This window comes from Pelodiscus sinensis, chromosome 11, assembly GCF_049634645.1.
Source record: "Pelodiscus sinensis isolate JC-2024 chromosome 11, ASM4963464v1, whole genome shotgun sequence".
Lineage (NCBI taxonomy): Eukaryota > Metazoa > Chordata > Testudines > Trionychidae > Pelodiscus > Pelodiscus sinensis.
Window position 1 is genome coordinate 3,904,551 of NC_134721.1, and position 23,139 is coordinate 3,927,689.

Consider the following 23,139-nt stretch of genomic DNA (forward strand, 5'->3'; position numbering starts at 1 on the left):
GTCTACAAAGGGAAGGCAAGGAGTAAAAAGTGAAGGGTGGGAGGGAGAGTTACTGGTGGAGTGTGAAGCAGTTTTTTCCTGTAAGCTGAGCACTTGAGTGGCCACCCACGAGAGATTTAGGTGCCACCCAGCGGATTGGCAGAGTGCCCACAGCCGTTTCTATTGGTAGTGCGCATCTGCAATTCCCTTAGTGCACATAATAAAATTTATTCTGCACGTAGTTGGAAAATATTAGAAGGAACACTGGTTAAGAGTGCCTCAGGATGACTTGGATGCGTGGAGACAACAAGTGAAGGATGGGGGAACATGGGAGGCCAAGCAGCAGAAGCGGATGAGCCGAGCAAGGAAGATCGACAAGAAGCAGAGAGAAAAGAACCTCAAGTGCAGTGCTGTCTAGCTGAGTGACATTTGTACTCAGGCAGAACACAGGACCGGGACATGAGAATGATCCTGAATGGCACATTTTCCAGGGACTATAATACTATTTCTGCACACTATGCAATCAATCTGCGGAACTCCCTACCACAGGAAAATGTGGAGGCCCAGTGCTTAACAGGAGTCGAAAAGGAATAGGTATTTATATGGATAACAAGAATATCCAAAATGAGAGCTAATACTAACAAGTGTTGGAAGGAACAGTAGCTTTGTCAGGACCTAACTATCAGAGATCAGAATGAGACACAAGATGGCAGGCAGATTGGGCCCCATCTTCTACTGCAGGGTTCGTGTACCTTCCTCTAACGTATCTGCTTCTGGCCTTTTTGTCAGCGAGAGGGTAGTGGCCTAGATCATGGGTTCCCAAACTGGGGAGCGTGAAGAAATTCCAGGAGGGGCACGAGGCGTCCCGGCTCTCCCTCCCCTATTAACTGCCCCAGTCAGTTCTTTTCTTTTCTTTTTTTTTTTGCACAACAAGTTTTGCTGCTATTTTGAGGGGGAGGAGGGCGTGAGGGTCTTTCAAAAATCAAAAAGGGGGGCATGATGCCGAAAAGTTTGGGAACCACTGGCCTAGATGGACCGTGGGTCTGGGTCGGTACAGCAGTTTCTACCTTTCAAAGGGTGCCGATCCATTCCTGATTTTATTTGTGTCTTGGCCTGTTGCCACTCGCTCAGCTTCCTACGCTACATCCGTGCTCATGGCTGGATCCTTTCCATGCATCAAGTCACTACAGTCTAGGCGTGGTGACCAACGGAGGGTCCCGTGTTGGTTTCTTAGGGGTGTTTATAACAGCTCTCCCCATTGTACGTAAATTCACTTTTCACTGTCACTGCCTGAGCAGTTTGGCTCGCTATGGCTGAAGAGAAATACACGATGGATGCTCTTGGGGGTGATGAGCATCAATAATGGAAACCCAGCGGGGCAGTTTTGAGCATAATCCAGAGCAGAGTGACTCTTGTCACATCTAGTTTATCCACTGCCGCCAGTGTTGCACTGTTTGCCTGGAGGTCATTCTAGGGTGACATCAGGAAGACTTGACTAACGGATGGAAAACAACAGGCAACATCCATAAGAACATAAGAACGGCCGTACTGGGTCAGACCAAAGGTCCGTCTAGCCCAGTAGCCTGTCTGCCGACAGTGGCCAGCACCAAGTGCCCTGGAGAGGGTGGACTGAAGACAATGATCAAGCGATTTGTCTCCTGCCATCCCTCTCCAGTCTCTGACAAACAGAGGCCAGGGACACCATTTTATCCCCTGGCTAATAGCCTTTTATGGACCTAACCTCCATGAAATTATCTAGCTTCTCTTTAAACTCTATTATAGTTCTAGCCTTCACAGCCTCCACACACGTACCAATCTGTGTGGCCCGAGTATACTTCCTAGATTATGTTTACACGTCTAGTTGGGGTCAGATTCCTCCCTGCCTCCCAGCCCTGAGAGCCAGCTACAATTCCCGCATCCTGTATTAGCAGCTATCCCCCTTTCCTTGCTCCCATTGGAGATGCTGGCGGTTGGCAGAAGAGCTCACTGTGGGTGTTATACAAGCAGGCAGCTCCTTTTCATAACAGTCAGAGTCTCAGCCATTTGCGTCCCAAGGAGCAGCGAGAATTTGTCCCAGTGCATTTCTCATTTGGAAGAACTTTAACAAAGCTGGAGTTGGCATCGGGTGTCGTTCTGTCTATGGGTATGTCTACACTAGCCCCCTAGTTCGAACTAGGGAAGCTAATGTAGGCATTCGAAGTTGCAAATGAAGCCCGGGATTTAAATATCCCGGGCTTCATTTACATCTTCCCGCGCGCCGCCATTTTTAAATGTCCCTTAGTCCGAACTCCATGCCCGCGGCTACACGCGGCACGGAGTAGGTAGTTCTACGAGGAGTAACGGTAGTTCGAATTAGAGATCCTAATTCGAACTACCTACTCCGTGCCGCGGGTAGCCGCGAGGCATGGAGTTCGGACTAAGGGACATTTAAAAATGGCGACGCCCGGGAAGATGCAAATCAAGCGCGGGATATTTAAATCCCAGGCTTCATTTGCAACTTCGAATGCCTACATTAGCCTCCCTAGTTTGAACTAGGGGGCTAGTGTAGACATACCCTATCTGAGGTGGAGAGGGCCACCATTAGCCCAGGGCCTGAACACCTCCTGACCTTTACTGTCCCGATCCTGTGAGGTCAGGAAATGCTGCGCTCCTCATCTCACAGTAGTAGGGCTGAAACCCAGCAAGCAGGTCAAAGGGATTTGCCCAAGATCACACCGGGATGACAGCACCCTTACCTCGAAATAAGCTACGCCGTTGGTGCTACGCAAATTGCGAAGCTTATTTCCACCTTATTTCAAAATTGGTTGGTGGAGGAAACCAACAAGGGAGATGTACATTACAATATTCAAACACCATGGACTGAATCAAGAAAGGATGAAGATGAGCAAAGTTTTAAAGGCTATTAGCTTGTAAATAAGTGAGTTTTAACAAAAGGCTCTGACTGATCCCCAAGTGGAGAATTAAGTTCTTCACATGCAATTTCAAACTGGGAAGATGGCTGGAGAGCACAGCACTAATTTCAAAATAAAGTGCTGTTCCACAATGTCCCTTATCCCTCGTGCAATGAGGCTCACAGGGACGTCAGAATAGTGAACCCATTATAACGGGCTTGCTTTTAAGACGCAAAATAGCTATTTCAGGATATTGGCAGTATCCCAAAATAGCTCCACAGTGTAGACGTAGCCTTACTGTGCCTGGCAAATATTGTTCCCTGGCAGTAAGCTTTTCCAGAGCCTGAGCTGAGAACTATGTAAGTACAACATGATTACTGGAATACAAATTAAAGACTCACAGTGTCTACACAGATACACAGGCTCTCTGCAAACTTATGGGCATCTTTGGGGTCACAACAATTTCCGTTTTGCAGAAAAAGTTGGATTGGGACCAGTTCTTCACAGGCGCCTGTAAGATGTTTCTTTTCATATTAACTATAGAGTAAAAATAAATGTCAACCTCTCTACAGCCATTTTCCCAATTTGAAATTGCATGTGAAGAACGTAATTCTCAATTTGGGGATCAGGCAGAGCCGTTTGTTAAAACTCAGACCTCTTATTTGCAAGCTAATTAATAGCCCTTTGAAACTTTGCTCATCTTCATCCCTTCTTGATTCAAACCAAGGTGTTTGAATGTTGTACTGTACATCGCACTTGTTTGTTTCCTCCACCAAGCTATATTTTGCTGATTCTCGCCTCGCACCCTATTATCACAAGTCTTGAAATAGAATCGTCAATAGCACATTTCTCAGTGGGATAAAATGCTGCTAACCACATACTCAACATGGGAGCAACAGTGAAGTCAAAGAATAGCATCATTATTAGCACAAAGAACCCTACACAAAGACTCCTGAAGCAGATGGAAAGACCCGCACCTCTTTTATTCTACTTACATTTTTGCACTGCATGAACCCCTGTGGTGGGTACAGTTTGGGGCTCAGCGGTTTTGATCCAGGTCCAGGTCAAATGTGATCCCCCCCCCCTTTTTTCTTATGCTCCAGGTACTCTAGAAACACTATAGATGGCAACATATTGCAGAAGGGTCAAGTTTGGGCTTTGAAATCAGACTCTCCTCTAACAACTCTTATTTAGCATAAAAATAGTTAAAATGCCAGGAAACACACCAAGTATTGTCGAGGCCCCCATGTTTAATTTCTTGAGGCGTTACCTCACGCAGTCACACCTATTAGGCAGTGTACGGAGCTAAGATCTGGGGTGGGGGGAGGGGTGGCAATGAAAGTAATGCCTCCTTCTTCCAGGAGATTCTCTCATGCCTCTCGACAGCTCGGCAGCCTCTTACTTTTCCTGACACATCTGCTGCCCGGGAAAGAGGTGTGATGCTTATAGAGTTGTCACTGACAGTTATGGTGAGCTGTGTGCATGAGATGAAGTCCGGTTCACAGCATTTTCGGATATTAACTGAATGCGAAAAGCAATGTCCCTTCACCTCGTAACACTAGACACTTCTGTGGTACTGTCAGGACAGTAGGCCCTGGTCTACACTAGGGCTTTATTTCAAAATACCCTCCTGTAAACGTGTCTATAGGGCGCCCCGTTGGTGCCTCGCTTCCCTCCCCCCGGTCCCGTGCTTCCTTCACCCCTTTTTGAGCGCCCTCCGGCGTCCGAGTCTGTCTTAACCGAGGTTCATGGGCCCTCCCTTAGGTTAGGGCTTCAGTGGCCCCCGAGGCAGGTCCAGCCTCATTCCGACCACGGGGAGAGGGGGATCCTGGCCCGCCTCCTCTCACGGACCCCAGCCCAGGGACCTCAGGACACGAACGCCTATGCCATCCGGTCCGGCTGGCGGTGCGTCCGCTGTAACTCCCCAGCCCACAGGCTCCCTTTGCCCGCCCTGGGCTACTTCCTCTCTCCGCAGTCAACACTTCCCCTTGCAGCCGGGCTCACCTCCTCACTTTGGGTCCCATCCATTGCTGATCCTCCGTGTGGGTCTGCTCCTTCCCCGGCATCTCCCGGGGTTTAAATCCCCGTGCCAGCTCCCAGCCCACGGGGCCCCGCCCCTTGCGGCGTGGACATGCTTCCGGGCCGGCGGCAGGGCTGTGCGCTGACGTCACTCCCCCTCGCGCCGACGTCCAGAATCCCAGCCGTACCCAGGCGCCCTGCCGGGGCAGCTGCCTGCGAATAACCGGCGCACCGCTGGTAGGCCGGCTGTGGCGCCGCTCGGCCCACGGGCTGTGGCGTGCCTGGCGTCGCTATTCTGCCCCCCGCCCCGAGAGCCGCCAGTAGAGTGGCAGCTGGCGGGACCGGAGTGTGGGGCGCCTTTGCCCTGTCGCACCTCCCCCTGAGGCTGAAGTAATAAGTGGAGCATCCTCACGACCAGGCCTGTTATTTCGAAAGAACGGTCTGCTCATTTTGAAATCTGGCCTCCTGCTTTCCCCAAGGAATAATGCTAATTTCAAAATAGTTATTTCAAAATAGCGGTCGTGTGGACGCTCCGGTGCCGCTATTTCAAAATGATGACTCCCCAGATTTACTCATACTAATTACTCCCCAGTGCTTCCTGGGGCTCTAAATCAAAGTAGCATGCCACATTAACGGAGCCCGCCTTGGACTCATTTCCAGGCTTCCCCGTAGTGAGGCCAAGCTATTTCGATTTTGTTATTTCAGGTATCATTGAATCTATGTTGGGTTTTTCGAAATAGTTTCCTAGTGTAGACATGCCCTGGTGGTCACCAGACATACCAAAGCAGTCCTTCACCATGACAATTTGCCCATGAAGGCTTTATGCATCTGTTGGAAGCTGTCACTTTCGGCAATAAGAAACCATTTGTTTGTCTTGATTGTTTTATTTTCTTCCGATTTGGACAGATGGAAAACAGAGCCCTCATCAAAGCTCCAGGCACTCCGTAAAACACAAACTAGTCATTAGCACAATAGTGTATGTCATCCCCTTCTCCTCACACCAGTTTCTCTCCCATCCCTCTCTCCACTGTAGCATAAATGAAGGATGACAGACCCCATTGAGTACAAAAAGTGTGTGCGTGGGGGGAGTTTGTTGCAGAGCTGAGGGTCCCTCATGAAGCAGGTTCTCCTGCTCTCTGGACCTTTGGTCTATTGGTCTGTGTTTTTATGAAAGGTCTCCCCAGGCACAAGATGACACCATTACGTTTTACGTAGTAAAGAGGCTACAACCCAGCCCAATATCTACTGAATATGGAACTTTGTCTTCTCTGAGGTGCTGCCCCTACCAATGCTCAGACAAAGGGTTTCATGGAGCTCCTTGGCCTTCCCCTGGATCCTTGTTGGCGAATCTGCTTTCCCCACACCTGTTTCATGACACCTGGGCAGAGGCTGAGCAGGAAGTTAGCATCTTCTCTCTGTAGCATCCCAAGCTCCTTAACAAGGCCAGTATCGTTCCCATGTTACAGGTTATCATGTTTAAGAGCAGGTTAGACAGACACCTGTCAGGGATGGTCTAGACAGCACTTGGTCCTGCCATGAGGGCAGGGGACCAGACTCAATGACCTCTCGAGGTCTCTTCCAGTTCGAGTGTTCTATGGCTACGTCTAGACTGGCATGATTTTCCAGAAATGCTTTTAACGGAAAAGTTTTCCGTTAAAAGCATTTTCGGAAAAGAGCGTCTAGATTGGCACGGACGCTTTTCCGCAAAAGCACTTTTTGCGGCAAAGTGTCCGTGGCCAATCTAGACGCACTTTTGCGCAAAAAAGCCCCGATCACCATTTTCGCGATCGGGACTTTTTTGCACAAAACAAATCTCAGCTGTCTATACTGGCCCTTTTGTGCAAAAGTTTTGCACAAAAGGGACTTTAGCCCGAAGGGGAGAAGCATAGTATTTCTGCAAAAAGCACTGATTTCTTACAGTAGGAAGTCAGGGTATGTCTACACTACCACCCTAGTTCGAACTAGGGTGGTAATGTAGGCATACTGCACTTGCAAATGAAGCCCGGGATTTGAATTTCCCGGGCTTCATTTGCATAAGCCGGCCGGCACCATTTTTAAATGCCGGCTTGTTTGAACCCCGTGCCGCGCGGCTACACGCGGCATGGGCTAGATAGTTCGAACTAGTGGAACGAGGCGTACAGATAGTTCGGAATGGCTTGCTAGTTCGAACTATCTAGCCTGTGCCGCGTGTAGCCGCGCGGCACGGGGTTCGAACAAGCTGGCATTTAAAAATGGCGCCGGCCGGCTTATGCAAATGAAGCCCAGGAAATTCAAATCCCGGGCTTCATTTGCAAGTGTGGTATGCCTACATTACCCCACTAGTTCGAACTAGCGGGGTAGTGTAGACATACCCTCAGTGCTTTTGTGGAAATTCAAGTGGCCAGTGTAGACAACTGGCAAGTTTTTCCAGAAAAGCGGCTGATTTTCCGGAAAAACTGGCCAATCTAGACAAAGCCTATGAGTCTATGAAGAAATGAAAGATTAAGTGACTTGCTCGAGGTCACACCACAGAGCAGTAGCAGAGTCAGGTCTACGGATTCCCATTCTCACGCTCTACCCACACGAAATGTGGCTTCTCTTAGGGTATGTCTACACAGCACTCATAGCTTGAAATAAGCTATGCAATATGGGCTATGCAAATTACATAACTTATTTCAAGACAAGTATCAGAGGGGTAGCCATGTTAGTCTGGATCTGCAAAAGCGACAAGGAGTCCTGTAGCACCTTATAGACTAACAGACGTATTGGAGCATAAGCTTTCGTGGGCAAAGACCCACTTCGTCAGATGCATCTGACGAAGTGAGTCTTTACCCACAAAAGCTTATGCTCCAATACGTCAGTTAGTCTATAAGGTGCTACAGGACTCCTTGTCGTTATTTCAAGACAGCCAAATGTGGCGCTGGCTACACAGCACCAACTTTCGAAAGCATCCGCTATTCCGACAAGTCCCTTAACCCTTGGAGAACAAGGTTTACTGAGACGTTGCCTGTTATTTTGAAATAACAGGTGCACTGTCAAGACGTGGAATACGCTATTTTGGGATACCGGAAATATCCCAAAATTATTTCGGGAACCCGAAATAATGCCGCAGTGTAGACGTACCCTCATTGTTTTGTACCAGCAATGTGCCTTAGGCTTTGTCACAAACACTGTATGCAGAGCTTTGCTTAGATTTATTACTCCCTCAAATCCAAAGCTCTAGATATCTTGCTGACCTAAAAAGCCACAAAAATATGCATTTATACATAGCTAGACTTATCTGTAAAATGAGGTAGGGTGTATTGTTGTCATGATGATCACTTGGAGGTCAGATTGCATCTTGCAAATAGTAAATGTACTTTCTACTATTGTTATACTGAATGAAATTCCAAAGCCCTGACTTAGACAAAACTTCTTTTTACTTCAGTATTCGTCCCATTGTCTGGACCCTACGCCTCCTGTCCTGTCAGCGGGGAATGGAGAACACACTGCCCCTCTTACGTTGGTGGAAGCACTTCTGGGGTGCATCTACACAACACCCTTACCTACCTCAAAATAGAAGCACTCCTGGGGTGCGTCTACACAACACCCTTACCTCAAAATAGAAGCACTCCTGGGGTGCGTCTACACAACACCCTTACCTCAAAATAGAAGCACTCCTGGGGTGCGTCTACACAACACCCTTACCTCAAAATAAGCTATGCAATGTGCTCTGTGCAAATTGCGTAGCTTATTTTGAGGTAATTTCGAAATAGCTTATTTCAAAATTTGGCGCCATCTACACAGTGCCAAATTTTGAAATAAAGCACTATTCCAACAAGTCCCTTAACCCTCATGGAATAAGGGCTACAGGGATGCCAGAATAGCATGCCCGTTATTTTGAAATCTATTTTGAAAAAATGGGCATGTTTAAAAACACTGAATTGCTATTTTGGGATACTTCTGGTATCCCGAAATAGCCCCGCTGTCAAGACGTAGCCCTGGTGGGTCATGTGGATATTCACCATCGCAGTGGCTATAAGCCCACCTCATCTAAAATAGATTTACCTTTCTAGTGTAGACATACCCACAGGTATTACTTCTATGTCCCTGCTCAGTGTAAATACCATAGCTACATTGTTCCAGTTTAGTTTTCGGTGGTGGAGCTATTAATTCAGGTTATAGCTGCCCTATCCTTAGATTGCTTTTGTTTTTCTGAGCCGTTCCATGGTTATTAATCTTGGCATATTGGCTATTCAGCACAAAATTGCCCTAGTGTGTCAAACGAAGAGCATACCTCATGAGAAACACAGTCCTGCAACTTGCAAGCTAGATGCACTCCCCAGCTTGCTTGCAGCATCAGTTAGTATTCCAAGACTGGGATCCCGATCAGGGTTTTGAACTGCAATGCCTAATGGCACAAATCCATTCATCTCCATTTGTCATGGGTTGGCGACCGCCACAGGGAAGTGGCATGGTTGTGTCCAGAAGGCAAAAATTAAAAAATAAGTTCTCTTTGGAATGAGTCACTCGAGGGGCATCTATTCTCCTTAATGAAAAGTTACAAGAAGTTAGCGATTGCTTTTTGCGAGCCAAATAAGGGCCTGATCTAAAATCCATTCACGTCCGTTGGAATCTTTCCATTAATTACAGTGGGATTTGGATGGAGATCAAAGCGTGCAGCGTGCATATGCTTAAAAATACACTGCACAGCCCCGTGGAAGGAAGAAACAGGATTAATGCAGCAAAACAGCAAGCCCGGGAGATGGGAATATTAATGTTGTGTGTTGGTGAAGGAGTGCGCAGTTAAGAGGAAAGGAGAGGGTGTCAGGACCGGCGTCCAATTTTCAATCTTCTTCTGAATTATACCTGCTATTTCTAGACTGCTCATCATGCTTATAAGCTTCAGAGGGGGAGCCGAGTTAGTCTCTTTCTCCGTGGTCTTGGTGCCTCTGGATGACTTAAGCATGATGAAAAAACTTAAAAAACAACAAATAGACTAGTAGCACCTTAAAGACTAACAAAACATGTAGATGCTATCATGAGCTTTCATGGGCACAGCCCACTTCTTCAGATGACAGTGGGTTGCACCCACAAAAGCTCATGATACCATCTACATGTTTTGTTAGTCTTTAAGGTGCTACTAGTCTATCTGTTGTTTTTTAAGTTTTTTCATCATGCTTATGTCATCCAGAGGCACCAAGACCACTGAGAAAGGGAGAGCAAAATTCGCTCTACAGCTGTAGCTAAGAGGCACCTGGTTTTCAGTTCATGTGATAGATGCACATGGCCTTGGCCCCTAAGGTCCCAGGTTTGATCCCACCTGCTGACAGTCATTGGATCTGCACTTAATTTTCTCTATTGGTCCAGGGTAAGCTGAGCTGGGAGCAAAGCTCTCCTTCTTGTACCTCATCTGTTCTGTCATTGATTAAATTTCCCGTCTGTCTTGGTGCCTTTCTCCTGTGCACTATCCAGCTACGCTAGGTGGATGTTCCCCTCTACCAGTATCTGAGCTGGTCACTAACTTGAATGCCCTTCTCTTCACACACCTGCTGGGAGGCAGGGCGGTGCTATTCCCATTGTCCCCAGGCTCAAAGAGATTGGCTTGCCCAGGGTTACTCAGCATGTGTCTTGTCATGTATCTACAGGTATGCAAAGGGATTCATTTGTTGCTGGAGCACCTCCTTGTGGCCAGGCCAGGGGTGGCAGCAGGTTCCCCATAGGGCACTGCCTGCCAATAGTTGTCCTGTGGTAACACTTCCTGCAACTTAGCCCTCAAGCCAAGTTATGCAATAGCGTCCAACCCAGCTAGAGCCCGATGACCTTGCAGCCGGGCTTCCATCTGTCTCTGGTTTACCCCACCTCTCTTTGAAGCTGGTAGGGGACTCCAGGCCCTCTCCCAGCCCTCAGTTCCAGCCCAGGGACCCTGTAACCTGCTGCCAACATTTACTCCCTCAGCCTCCTTGCTGCATCTCTGAATGGCTTCCTTCTCCCCCACAGAAAGAGACTGCAGACTCTCTCGCTCACTCCCTGTGCGGTGCCCTTCAGATTCAAACTTCCTGGCTTTGTTAATCACCACCCAGCTGGGTTCCATCCTCAATTAACCCTGGTTTTCTTGCTCTCGCTCACAGACACTTCCAGAAAAAAAACGTACAAAACAACCAATAATCCTGCAGCACCTTAGAGACTAACAAAACATGTCGATGGCATCATGAGCTTTTGTGGGCACAGCCCACTTCTTCAGATGACTGGAATTAGTAAAGGTCCAGTTTCAAAATAAATAGGGGCTGGCAGGGAGAGAAGGAGAAAAAAGGGAAAGGAATAGTCAATTAGAGAGTCCATGCTACATGAAGCTGATAGAGCAGGCGCAAATTGTTCTTAAGTGCCCACTGTTTGTTTGTTTTTGTCATTAGGATGTGGAATGTAGCCAGTCATCCAACCAATGTCTTTATTCATAACTTTGTGATAGGAATCAAATCTGTAAATGAAGCTACATTCCAAGGCTTCTCTGTGTATTTGGTTTGTGGAATTGGCTTGAAACAACTTTGTGACTTTGAGATTCATTAATGAGTGCCTGGGCAAGTTAAAATATTCCCCAAAAGGTTCTGTGTGTTACCTTTTCAAGTATCTGATTTGTGTCCATTAATTCTTTCCCGGAAAGACTGTCCAGTTTGGCCAATATACATGGCAGAGGGGCATTGTTGGCACTTGATGGCATAGATCCCATTATTGGACATGTCATTGTATGATGCGGTGGCTGATATGGTTAGGTCCTATGATGATATTGTTTGTATACATGAGTAGGCAGAGTTGGCACCAGGGCTGATGCAGGGATGGGTTCCTGGATGAGTATGGTGGAGGTGTGCTGCGTGATTATTGGAAATAATTTGTTCGAGGTTAGGGGGTTGTCTGTAGGTGAGGATTGGCCTTTCCCCCATAGCCTGTGAGAATGAGGGGTCATTTTCCAGGATAGGTTGTAAATTGATAATGTGTTGAAGGGGTTTAAGTTGTGGGCTGTAGGTGATGACAAGTCGAATTCTGTTGTTTTCTTTTCTTAGCCTGTCTTGAAGTAGTTCATATCTGGGTGCTCTCTTGGCTCTGTTGATCTGTTTTTTCACTTCTCCGGGTGGGTATTTCAGCTTTAAGAATACTCAATATAGATCCTGTAGGAGTTTGTCTCTGTCTGTGGGATTGGAGCAAATCCGGTTGTATCTTAGGGCTTGGCTGTAAACAACAGATTGAGAAATGTGTCTTGGATGAAGCTGGAGGCATGAAGGTAAGTATAGCAGTCGGTAGGTTTCCGGTATAAAGTGGTGGAAATGTGTCCATCATACAACTGTACTGAAGTGTCAAGGAAGTGAATCTCTCATGTGGACTGGTCCAGGCTGAGGTCAATGGTGGGGTGGACGTCATTGAACACTTCCAGGCATGTTAATTGGCCCTTCCGGCCCCCTTCAACTCCTTCAGGGTCTGCGTGGGGCACACAACCTGTCACAATATAATATTAAGCATGAGCCACAGCTGAAGTAACAATGCAACGTTTATCAGAATGGCCAATTTGATTTCGATGAAACAATTCAGCACGGAGGTTTTCATCATGCGGGTATTCTAGGCAATTGGGCAATGTTGGGGCTTTGTTCCTGTTTGATATGAAGCCTATTTCAGAACATCGCATTTCCTGCTAAACAGGAATTCCAGGGGCCAGCCAGCTCTAGGTCTACTTGATTCTTTACACCTCTCCTTTTCCACTGTGAGTGAAATTCGCCCTAGTGCCACTGGGCCGGGCTAGTGCCACTGGGTTGCCCTAGTGCCACTTACGATCTGTATTTGTCCTGGGTGGGTGGGGAGCAGTTTTCTGGACTCTGATAGCACCATGCATGTGCACTCAGACAAACCTGGAGGGCGGGTTTGCAGGTTGGCCAAGAGAAGTGAAGAGTCGTGTCTGGAGTAATGGCCACCAACGGGGCACGCTGCAAGTCAACACCCTAACCTTAGGTCATGACCAGGGATTTTGTATTCTCAACTCCTGTGGCTGTGCCCCCCAAAATCCATTTTCTGTGGCATGGAGGTGAAGTGACTTTTCAAAGAAAGGGAACCTGACTTTCTTATTTAAATTCCTCGCATTGCTGAGATACAGTCCCTTGGTCGATACTGCATTCCAGGAGTGGCACTGACCAGATTTCAGGAAAAGCCAAACCTGCACCAAACACTTAATAATAATGGTGGCAGAGCAGGTGAAACCTGTTGGAAGTTTAATATCACCTTCCCGCAGGCTAGAAGAGTTTTTTGACAAATCATTGAAAAGCAAAGATCTCCTGTGCATGTGATCAGCATAGATACCCTCTGCCTGCATTTTGCTCTGATCAGACATGAACGTGGCTAATTTTTCCATATCCCTATGCAATGGCTTGGCTCTTCACTCCCACCTTCAAGTCTCTGAGATATCTACTGAATGAATACAGTCATTCTATATTTTAAAAATGTGTGTCTGTCCATCTGTTCACCTTACGTCCAATTGTTCAAGATGTCTGGCTGATGAGTCTTGCCCACATACTCAGGGTTCAGCTGATCGCCATATTTGGGGTCGGGAAGGAATTTTCCTCCAGGGTAGATTGGCAGAGGCCCTGGAGGTTTTTTGCCTTCCTCTGTAGCATGGGGTACAGATCACAGCTAGAGGATTCTCTGCATCTTGGGGTCTTCAAAGTATTTGAAGGCTTCACTATCTGAGATATAGGTGAGAGGATTATTCTAGGAGGGGTGGGTGAGATTCTGTGGCTTGCACTGTGCAGGGGGTCAGACTAGATGATCATAATGGTCCCTTCTGACCTTAAAGTCTATGAGTCTATGAGTAAGATCTCCACCTCAATGGTAAGATCTAGGACCACCAAATTTGGTAGGAAGCTTCCTCTTATCATAACTTAAAACAAGGTCAGAGTTTTGTTCTGCTGAGACAATGGGATGTGCCTGGAATTCAACTGTTTCTCATAAAATGGAAAGGGAGGGGTCTGGTAGGAGGGAGTTATATTGTAGAATGACCACAGGGGGCAGCAAGGGGCCAGAGATGGGGACTGGGACAGCTATAATTTCACTGGGCCAGCAGGGGGCCAGGGTGGAGAACAAGACAGCTACTATGTATTAGAGAGAGTTTGTCTGTTTGTCCCCAAGTTGTTGTGATAAGAGAGGGCTGGGGTTGTTCTCTCTCCCTGGGGCAGCCTGCATCCTGAACCCCTCATCCCTAGCCCCACCCCAGAGCACTGATTTAAACGCAGAGAAACAAAATTTATTTGAGTTAAGAACCCGAGCAACGCCGGGTAAATCTTCCAGTGGCAATATATAGCCTTGCAAGTCCTTTAATTTATGCTTCTTCCCAAATCCAGACCTACTAATCTAGTAATTCTTCACACTGATTGACTTTAAATGGGCTAATGCCACATGCAATGATGTATCTGGTCTGCAGTGCAGTTCTGTCAAACAATTTGTCAATCCCATTACATTGTCTTCTGTGGTCAGAGTTCATTTGTTTGTTTTAATCTTTGTCTTTCGCTAAACCTGAGCTACTGTCGCTGTTTCAGTCTATTTGGGTGCAGAATTCCGCATCCTTCACACATCTCCTTCATCTTGAACATAACCTTTAGTATCTATTTTGGGACTATATTCGCAGGTCGTATTACTGTTCTGACTTCTTCATCTTAAATTTGTCCTAGGTACTTTCTCAAAATAGCTTCTTCCCAACAGTACACATTGAATAGAATCATAGAAATGTACGATTGAAAAGGACCTTGAGAGGTCATCTGGTCCAGTCCCCTGCACTGAGACAGGACTCGGAATTTTCTAGAACCATCCCTGGCAGGTACTTGTCCAAGCTGGCCTTAAAAACCTCCAACGAAGCAATTCCACAACCGTCGGAGGTAATTTGTTCCAGTGCTTACACACCTGACAGTTAGGGAGTGTTTTGTAACATCTGACTTGAAACTTCCTGAAATGTAAGACCATTGCTTCTTGTCCTGTCCTCAGTGATTAAGGAGTACAACTTATCACCTTCCTCTTTATAACAAGCTTTTATGTACCTGAAGACTGTTATAATGTTTTCTCTCTGTCTTCTCATCTCCAGACTAAACCAACCCAATTTCTTCCGTCTTTCCTTGTAGGCCATGTTTTGGAGGCCTTTATTCATTTCTCTTGCTCTCCATGGGTATGTCTACACTACCCCCCTAGTTCGAACTAGGGGGGATAATGTAGTCATACGGAGTTGCAAATGAAGTCCGGGATTTGAATTTCCCGGGCTTCATTTGCATAAAGCCAGCCGGCGCCATTTTTAAATGCCGGCTAGGTCGGACCCCATGCTGCGCGGTTACACGCGGCACAGACTAGCTAGTTCGGATTAGGCTTCCTAATCCGAACTAGCTGTACACCGGCCGGCTTTATGCAAATGAAGCCTGGGAAATTCAAATCCCGGGCTTCATTTGCAACTCCGTATGCCTACATTACCCTCCTAGTTCGAACTAGGGGGGTAGTGTAGACATACCCCTATGGATTTGCTTCAGTTTGTCCTTTCTTTCTTGAAGTCTGGTACTATAGCTATCTGGGCAGGTCCACTGACGGGGGTGTCAATGGGGGTAACTTCCCCAGGGCCCAATGAATCAAAAGGGCCCTGGGCTCACACCTGCCACTGCTATGACAGTAATGGTAGTGGCCAGGGCCCTGGGCCCTTTAAATCGCTGCCGGAGTGCCACCTGGCACATACCAGAGCACCAGGCAGTGCTGAGGGCTGGGGCGGGGGCACCTAGTGCAGTCCAGGTGGTGCTGATATCTGGCCGCCCTGGCTCTGCCTCTTCAGCTCCCAGCCCCACCCCTTCCGGGAGCACGGAGCTGCTCCCCCATCTTGCCAAGGGGCCTGGTGAGTCTGTCGGTTCCCCTGCATCTGGGTAGTCAAGCCAAGTAGTGGAAGCAAGAATTCAGCCTACTGGTCAGAGCTCGGCCCAGTTCTAGTATTGGAGGCTGAGAAGCCAAATGCCAGAGCCAAGGGGTGAAGTAGGGTTATGAGGCAGAGCCAAGGATCAGTACTCCAGCGACAGAGACCAGAATGGGGGAACAATCAGATACAGAGCTGGGGATCAAAGCCAAAATCTGGAGGTCCGGAGGCCCAACAAGTCTATCAGCAGCCCTGGAATTCTAACTCTGTCCTCCAAAGCATGGGCAACCCCTCCCAGCTTGGTATCGCCCACAGACGTTATACACGTGCTCTCTATGCCGGGACTCAAATTATGTATGAAGATATTGCCTAGACCTTGATCCAGAACAGACCCTTGAAGGACCCCACCCACATGCTCTTGCAGCTTGACTGTGAACCACTGCTAACTACTCTCTGGGTACGTCTACACTACACGCTTATTTAGAAATTAGGTATTCTGGAATAGTTATTCTGAAATAGCTTATTTCCAAATAGCATGTCTACACTGCCGGGAAGCCTCCAAATTAGTCTGAGGCAGGCTTCCGTAATGTAGACGTGCTATTTCGATTTAGAGCCCCAGGAGGAATAACTTAGAATGGCCCTGGTGAGGAGCTATTTCGAAATAGCAGCAGTAGAGCGTCTACACACACCTTATTTCGACATAGCTATTTTGGAATAGGCGCTATGCCTCGTAGAATGAGGTTTACAGATTTCGGAATAAGCCATCCATTATTTCAAAATTACTTCAAAATAACGTAATGGTTGTGTAGACATTCGTAGTTATTTTGAAATAATGCTTGTTATCTTGAAGCAACAGTGCAGTGTAGACACACCCTCTGAGACTGCTTTTCCAACCAGTCAACCTTACAGTAGGACATCTTGAATACTGTGTACAGATGTGGTCTCCTCACCTCAAAAAAGATATTTTGGCCTTGGAAAGGGTTCAGAAAAGGGCAACTAAAATGAGTAGGGGTTTGGAACGGGTCCCATATGAGGAGAGGTTAAAGCGACTGGGACTTTTCAGTTTAGAAAAGAGGATGCTGAGGGGGGATATGATAGAGGTCTATAAAATCATGACTGGTGTGGAGAGGGCCGATAAAGAAAAGTTATTTATTAGTTCCCTAAATAGAAGAACTAGAGGACACCAAATGAAATTAATGGGGAGCAGGTTTAGAACCAATAAAAGAAAGTTCTTCTTCACACAGCGTGTAGTCAACCTGTGGAACTCCTTGCCAGAGGAGGCTGTGAAGGCTAGGACTATAATAGAGTTTAAAGAGAAGCTAGATAATTTCATAGAGGTTAGGTCCATAAAAGGCTATTAGCCAGGGGATAAAATGGTGTCCTTGGCCTCTGTTTCGGAGGCTGGAGAGGGATGGCAGGAAACAAATCGCTTGATCATTGTCTTCGGTCCACTCTCTCTGGGGCACCTGGTGCTGGCCACTGTCGGCAGACAGGCTACTAGGCTAGATGGACCTTTGGTCTGACCCAGTACGGCCGTTCTTATGACTGGCTACATTTCTCTACTTTGCTCATGTGTCAGAATTCAAAAGCCGTACTTCAGTGAAGATGTATATCAGCTGTGGGTTCTTTCCCATCCACAAGACTTGCTGCCTTCTCTAAGGTGAGATGAGGTTGCTTTGACGTGATTTATCCTTGACCAATCCCTGTTTACTATTAATGCTAATGCTCAAAGCAACCTAATTTCCTGATCCAACAAAACTGGGACCAGGGGAGAAGAAACAGCACATACGCACAGCACAGGAACTGTAAATGAAACTGCCGCCCAGTGCTGAGAAAAGCAGGGTAACGCATGTAGGAACTGATTGCACAATGTCATCCAGAGCAGCGGTGCTCCAATGAAGGGTCAAGCCCCAAAACTTGGGGGTGGGATGTCGGGTGCTGGGGCTTGTTGCTGCAGGGGGATCAGGTGAGTGGGAGAGAGGTTGTGGGAGGGGCTAAGGCAGCTCCCTGCCTGTCCTGGCACCCAAGAAGTGGCCGGCAGCTGGTCCTGCTCCTAGATGGTGGGGGTAACAGAGGGCTCCACACACTGCCCCTGCCCTGAGCACTAGCTCTGCACTCCCATTGGCTGGGAACCTGCTGCCGGCTGCTTTTGGGGTGCAGCACGGTCTGGGGGGCCAAAAGAGTCAGGAAGCTGCCTTATCTGCCCCCCAATGCACCAGGGAGCCTCTCAAGGGAAGCCCCTCCTGCCCCAGCCCTGACACCCCCCAAAGCTGGAGCCTGCTCCGACACCCCAAAGCTCTCCTTCTCCGCCCTCAGATCAAATGATTGGGGTCATGGGATCAACGATTTTCTTCAACTGGGTCACGAAAAAACTAGTCTGAAACCCACTGGTCTGGGGGGAGTTAGCATGCCAGTGGGAATGTCCCAAGACACTTCCCTGGAGAGTCACTAGCCACAATCTTGCAGTAAAGAGACAGCTGAACAGGCTTCGCCGGGAGCTCCACGTTGCCCACAGCAGGCCTGGTATCTCTAACGTGAATGCATAGGTTGTTATGGCAAACGTGTCTGTCGCGGGGTTAGTGGGTGATGGAGAGAAGCTTGTCGCACAGAGGTTAAGCCACATACGGCTTTGACCCAACGCGCCCAACGTGATCATGGTCACGAAGGGATATTTGGGTGGGACATGGGCACACTCTTTAGTTGGGAGGAGAACCCAAGTGGCCCAGCGAAGTCCTAGAATGCTGGACCAAAGCAAGCACGGCAGACAGAGACTCTTCTGGTGGAAGAGGCCGGGCACCGCTGTATGTCTGCTGAATTCCTATAGCCCGGGCTGTGAGGGCTTTGGCACCCTCGGTGCTGCCTTTCATAGGAGCCACAGGGCGCATGGACCAAGTGTGAACAAAACAGACTAGTGGCAATGCTCGGTCTCTCTGAGCTCTCGCTCGAAGAGTAACCAGCCCATTGTGAGATGCCCAATGCTGGACGCAGGGAACCATTCTCAGTGAGACTCTGTGACTGGGTGCACCAACCCCGCACTGGCCCGAGAGGGGTTAACCAGGCCTGCTGGGCTGAGAAGGCCCCTCCCCCACACCTCTTCTGGGCATGCTCCAACTGCCGGCCTCGTATAAAAGCCAGGGGAGCAGCTCAGACAGAGCTTTAAAGAGGGGCCTATAAGCATTAAGGGCCCCGTTTATGCTTAGGCCCTGCCTGAGAAAAGTAAACCTGCTAGCTCAGCCAGAGCCTGGCGTCTGGACATTTCCTAATGAACAACTCCCCCATGGCTCCTTTGAAGCTCTTGGTATTCTCCAGGCAGGTGCCTTATCTCTGTCCTTCTTTCATTTTCTCCCTGTTTCCTCCCAACAGCTTCCTTTGATCTCACTTCATGCCGTCAAGCAAGAGAATATAAAATAGGTAAACAATGTGGTGCGTATGATACTCATAAGAAATAATAGTCAGGGAGTCAATGGTCAGACAAGGCACCCATAATACTACCCTTAGGACAGTGGTCACCAACCAGTAGATCGGGATCCACTGGTAGATCTTGGAGCCTCTGACAGGGGAACCTGACTGGTTTGGCTTGGAGCTAGAGTACTTCAGCTGCCCTTCCCCCCACTGCTGTGCTGCTCCTGGTCTCTGCCTTGGTGCTAAGTCCCCCGAGGGCTTCTTTTTGCTGTTCAGGATGGGGGAGGCAGAAGAAAGGGGCCACTGATGTCAGGGTGTTCCCTCCCCCCCCCCCCCGCATCTCTGTACCACCATCACCACAGGATGAGCAGGGTGGGGCTTTGGAGAAGGAGGTGGGACAAAAGTATTTGGGTCAGAGAGAGATCCTGGTTTGACTTAAACTGGAAAAGTGATCTAGCGCTTAAAAAGTTTGGAGACTGCTGACTTAGGAGGTATATTTTCATCACAACACATAGGGATTCGAGAATGTAACTCACCTTATCAGGGTTCTGAGAGCCTCCGCGGGCCTCTTGGCAGTAAAGAATAAAATTGTCAGACACATAGATGAACATAATTTGTTGGGGGAAAGTCAACATGGTTTCTACAAAGGGAAATCACGCCTTACTAATCTACTAGAGTTCTTTGAGAGGGTCAACAAACATGTGGACAAGGGGGATCCAGTGGATATAGTCTTCTTAGATTTCCTGAAAGCCTTTGACAAGGTCAAAGTAAGTTATGGGATAAGAAGGAAGGTCCTTTCAGGGATTGATAACCCGTTAAAAGACAGGGAACAAAGGGTGGGAATCAATGGTGACTTTTCAGCGTGGAGAGAGGTGACTAGTGGGGTCCCCCAAAATCTGTCCTGGAACCAATCCTATTCAACCTATTTATAAATGATCTGGAGAAAGAGGTAAACAGTGAGGTGGCAAAATTTGTAGATGATACCAAACTGCTCAAGATAGTTAAGACCAAAGCAGACTGTGAAGAACTTCAAAAAGATCTCCCCAAACTAAGTGAGTGGGCAACAAAATGGCAAATGAAATTTAATGTAGATAAATGTAAAGTAATGCACATTGGAAAAATAATCCCAACTATATATACAATATGACAGGGACTAATTTAGCTACAATTACTGAGAGAGATCTTGGAGTCATTGTGGATAGTTCTCTGAAAACATCCACTCAGAGTGCAGTGGCAGTCAAAAAAGCAAACAGAATGTTAGAAATCATTTAAAAAGGGATAGAGAATATCTTGTTGCCTCGATATAAAACCATGGTACACCCACATCTCGAATACTGTGTACAAATGTTGTCGCCTCATCTCAAAAAGATATATTGGCATTGGAAAAGGTTCAGAAAAGAGCAACAAAATGATTAGGGGTTTGGAACGGATCCTATGTAAAGAGAGATTTAAAAGACTGGGACTTTTCAGCTTAGAAAAGAGGAGACTAAGGGGGGATATGGTAGAGGTCTATAAAATCATGACTGGTGTGGAAAAAGTGAATAAGGAAAAGTTATTTACTTATTCCCACAATATAAGAACTAGGAGTCACCAAATGAAATTAATAGGCAGTGGGTTTAAAACAAACAAAAGGAAGTGCTGTGTGCAGCACTCAGCACACAGTCAATCTGTGGAACACCTTGCCAGAGGATGTTGTCAAGACTAGGACTTTAACAGGGTTCAAAAAAGAGCTAAACTCATGGAGGTTAGGTCCATCGATGGCTATTAGCCAGGATGGGTAGGAATGGTGTCCCTAGCCTCTGTTTGTCTGGAAATGGATGACAGGAGAGCGATCATGTGAGGATTACCTGTTGTGTTCTCTCCCTCTGGGGTATCTGGTATTGGCCACTGTCGGCAGACAGGATACTAGGCTGGATGGACCTTTGGTCTGACCCAGTGTGACGTTCTTATGGCAAATTTTGTGTGTGGGGTCACTTAGCTGTAACTTAGCTCTCAACCTGTGAACATGCAGCTCCAAATCAGCGGTCTGTCTTGTCTAGTTAGATGGCAAGCTCTCTAGTGCAGGGACTGCCTTTTGTTATGTAGCTATATAGGAGTTCACAAAAGGAACCCTGATTTCCGCAGTGGCCTCTGATGCTGCTGTGACATTCATGACTAATGAAATCTTAGCTTACAGTATCTGACAATCTCTCTCGAGGCCCCAGGCTACCTGGCTGTCCAGGAAAGCTGTCAGCACTCTTTTGTGCAGGCTGGCATTGTTATCAGGACCAAGGGACAAGCCAGATCACTCCAGCCAAGACTACATGTGCCACCAAAAATAGCCGATAGGTGCAAAAATATCCGGTTTCACTCTTCCAAGGGCGAAGGCGCAAGTTCTACAACTGTCGACTGTACTTTCTGATTTTTCCACTGACTGATCATTGCCAGGTATTTCAGATAGACACAGCCGTCCAGACAGATTGATGTGCCTTGTCCCTGTAGTGACAAACGCAGTGTCTGACAGATGCTTTCCCGCTGACTGATCCTTGCTATCCTTCTGCTCCCTTAAAAAATTTCAAGACCCGGTAAAGAAAAAGTTTGCTTGTTGTCTCTATTTGCTGTGGCCAAATGAGATAATTCATGAACAAGGACAAGGGAGTGAAATACACGCCGCCTCTGTATTGCAGCAGGGCCTAGCTGTGTTACATTTAAGAATTTAAACTAAGGAACATCCTTCAAGGATAGAAGGGTAATTTTTCTAAAAAAAAGAAAAAGAAAAAGAAACATAGTTGTAAGCAAGCCCATTTTGTGGCCCTCCTCATTAAGGAAAGAGGAGGGTTCTAGGTTGTCCTGATATTGTAAACGTGAGTAACGGGAGGCAGAAGATGCAGTGTGTAGATGTAACCCACACACCTTCTGGGTTCCTGTCCTATGCAGTCACGCCTAGACCACGAACAGAGAGAGAGGATGAGGTTGCCTGAGGGGTCAGATCTTACATCTGGCAGCTGCAGTTTAGCACAGGAGCTTGTCTAGGCATATTCAAGAGCATGGGCGGTGGGTGAAGGTAGGGTCGGAGAGGCAAACCCCCAGCCCCACCTTTTCTGCCCAAGCCTCTCCCCCTAGCACCATGGGGTTAGAGAAGGGTGCACAGCCTCAGCCTCCCAAGCCATCAAAAGCACGAGCTGGGCAGGAGCTGGGGGCAGCAACTCTCCGCCCCCAGTATGCTTAAAGTAGGTGTTCTGGGGGCGGAGCATGGGTGGTGCCATGTCTGGTGCTTTGGGAAGGCAACGCCTTCCCCTGCCTATGATACCTACCATCCCTGTTCAAATGTCCTAAAGGAGAAGAGGTCTGGGCTTGTTATTGCACTGCTCGACTCTAGGTAAGAACATAAGAACGGCCATACTGGGTCAGACCAAAGGTCCATCCAGTCCAGTATCTGTCTGCCGACAGTGGCCAACACCAGGTGCCCCAGAGGGAGGGAACACAACAGGGATCCTCACGTGATCCTTCCCCTGTCACCCACCTCTACAGAAACAGAGGCTAGGGACGCCATTCCTACCCATCCTGGCTAATAGCCATTGATGGACCTAACCTCCATTAATCTAGCTAGCTCTTTTTTGAACCCTGTTAAAGTTCTAGCCTTCACCACATCCTCTGGCAAGGAGTTCCACAGGTTGACTGTGCGCTGAGTAAAGAAAAACTTCTCCCGCTGTCATCTCTTGGGCACCTGCCTCATCTGCCTGCCCATGGGGGCTGTGGCATGAACTTCAATGTGGCCAAGAGTTTGCTTCATCTTCAGGGGATCGCTTCATGTTTAGAGGCCATTTGGGGTAAGTTTGCCCAGCCCACAAATGCAAGCCTCTTCCCCCCGGATCAGCAGACATGGGCTGGGAGGGCTCTGGTACGAGTGCTCGAAAAGTATCTAGACAGTGCTTTCAAATTGCAGCTGAAATTTGGGCTCTGAAACCTAGGACGACAGGCTGGGGTGCAGCCCAATTC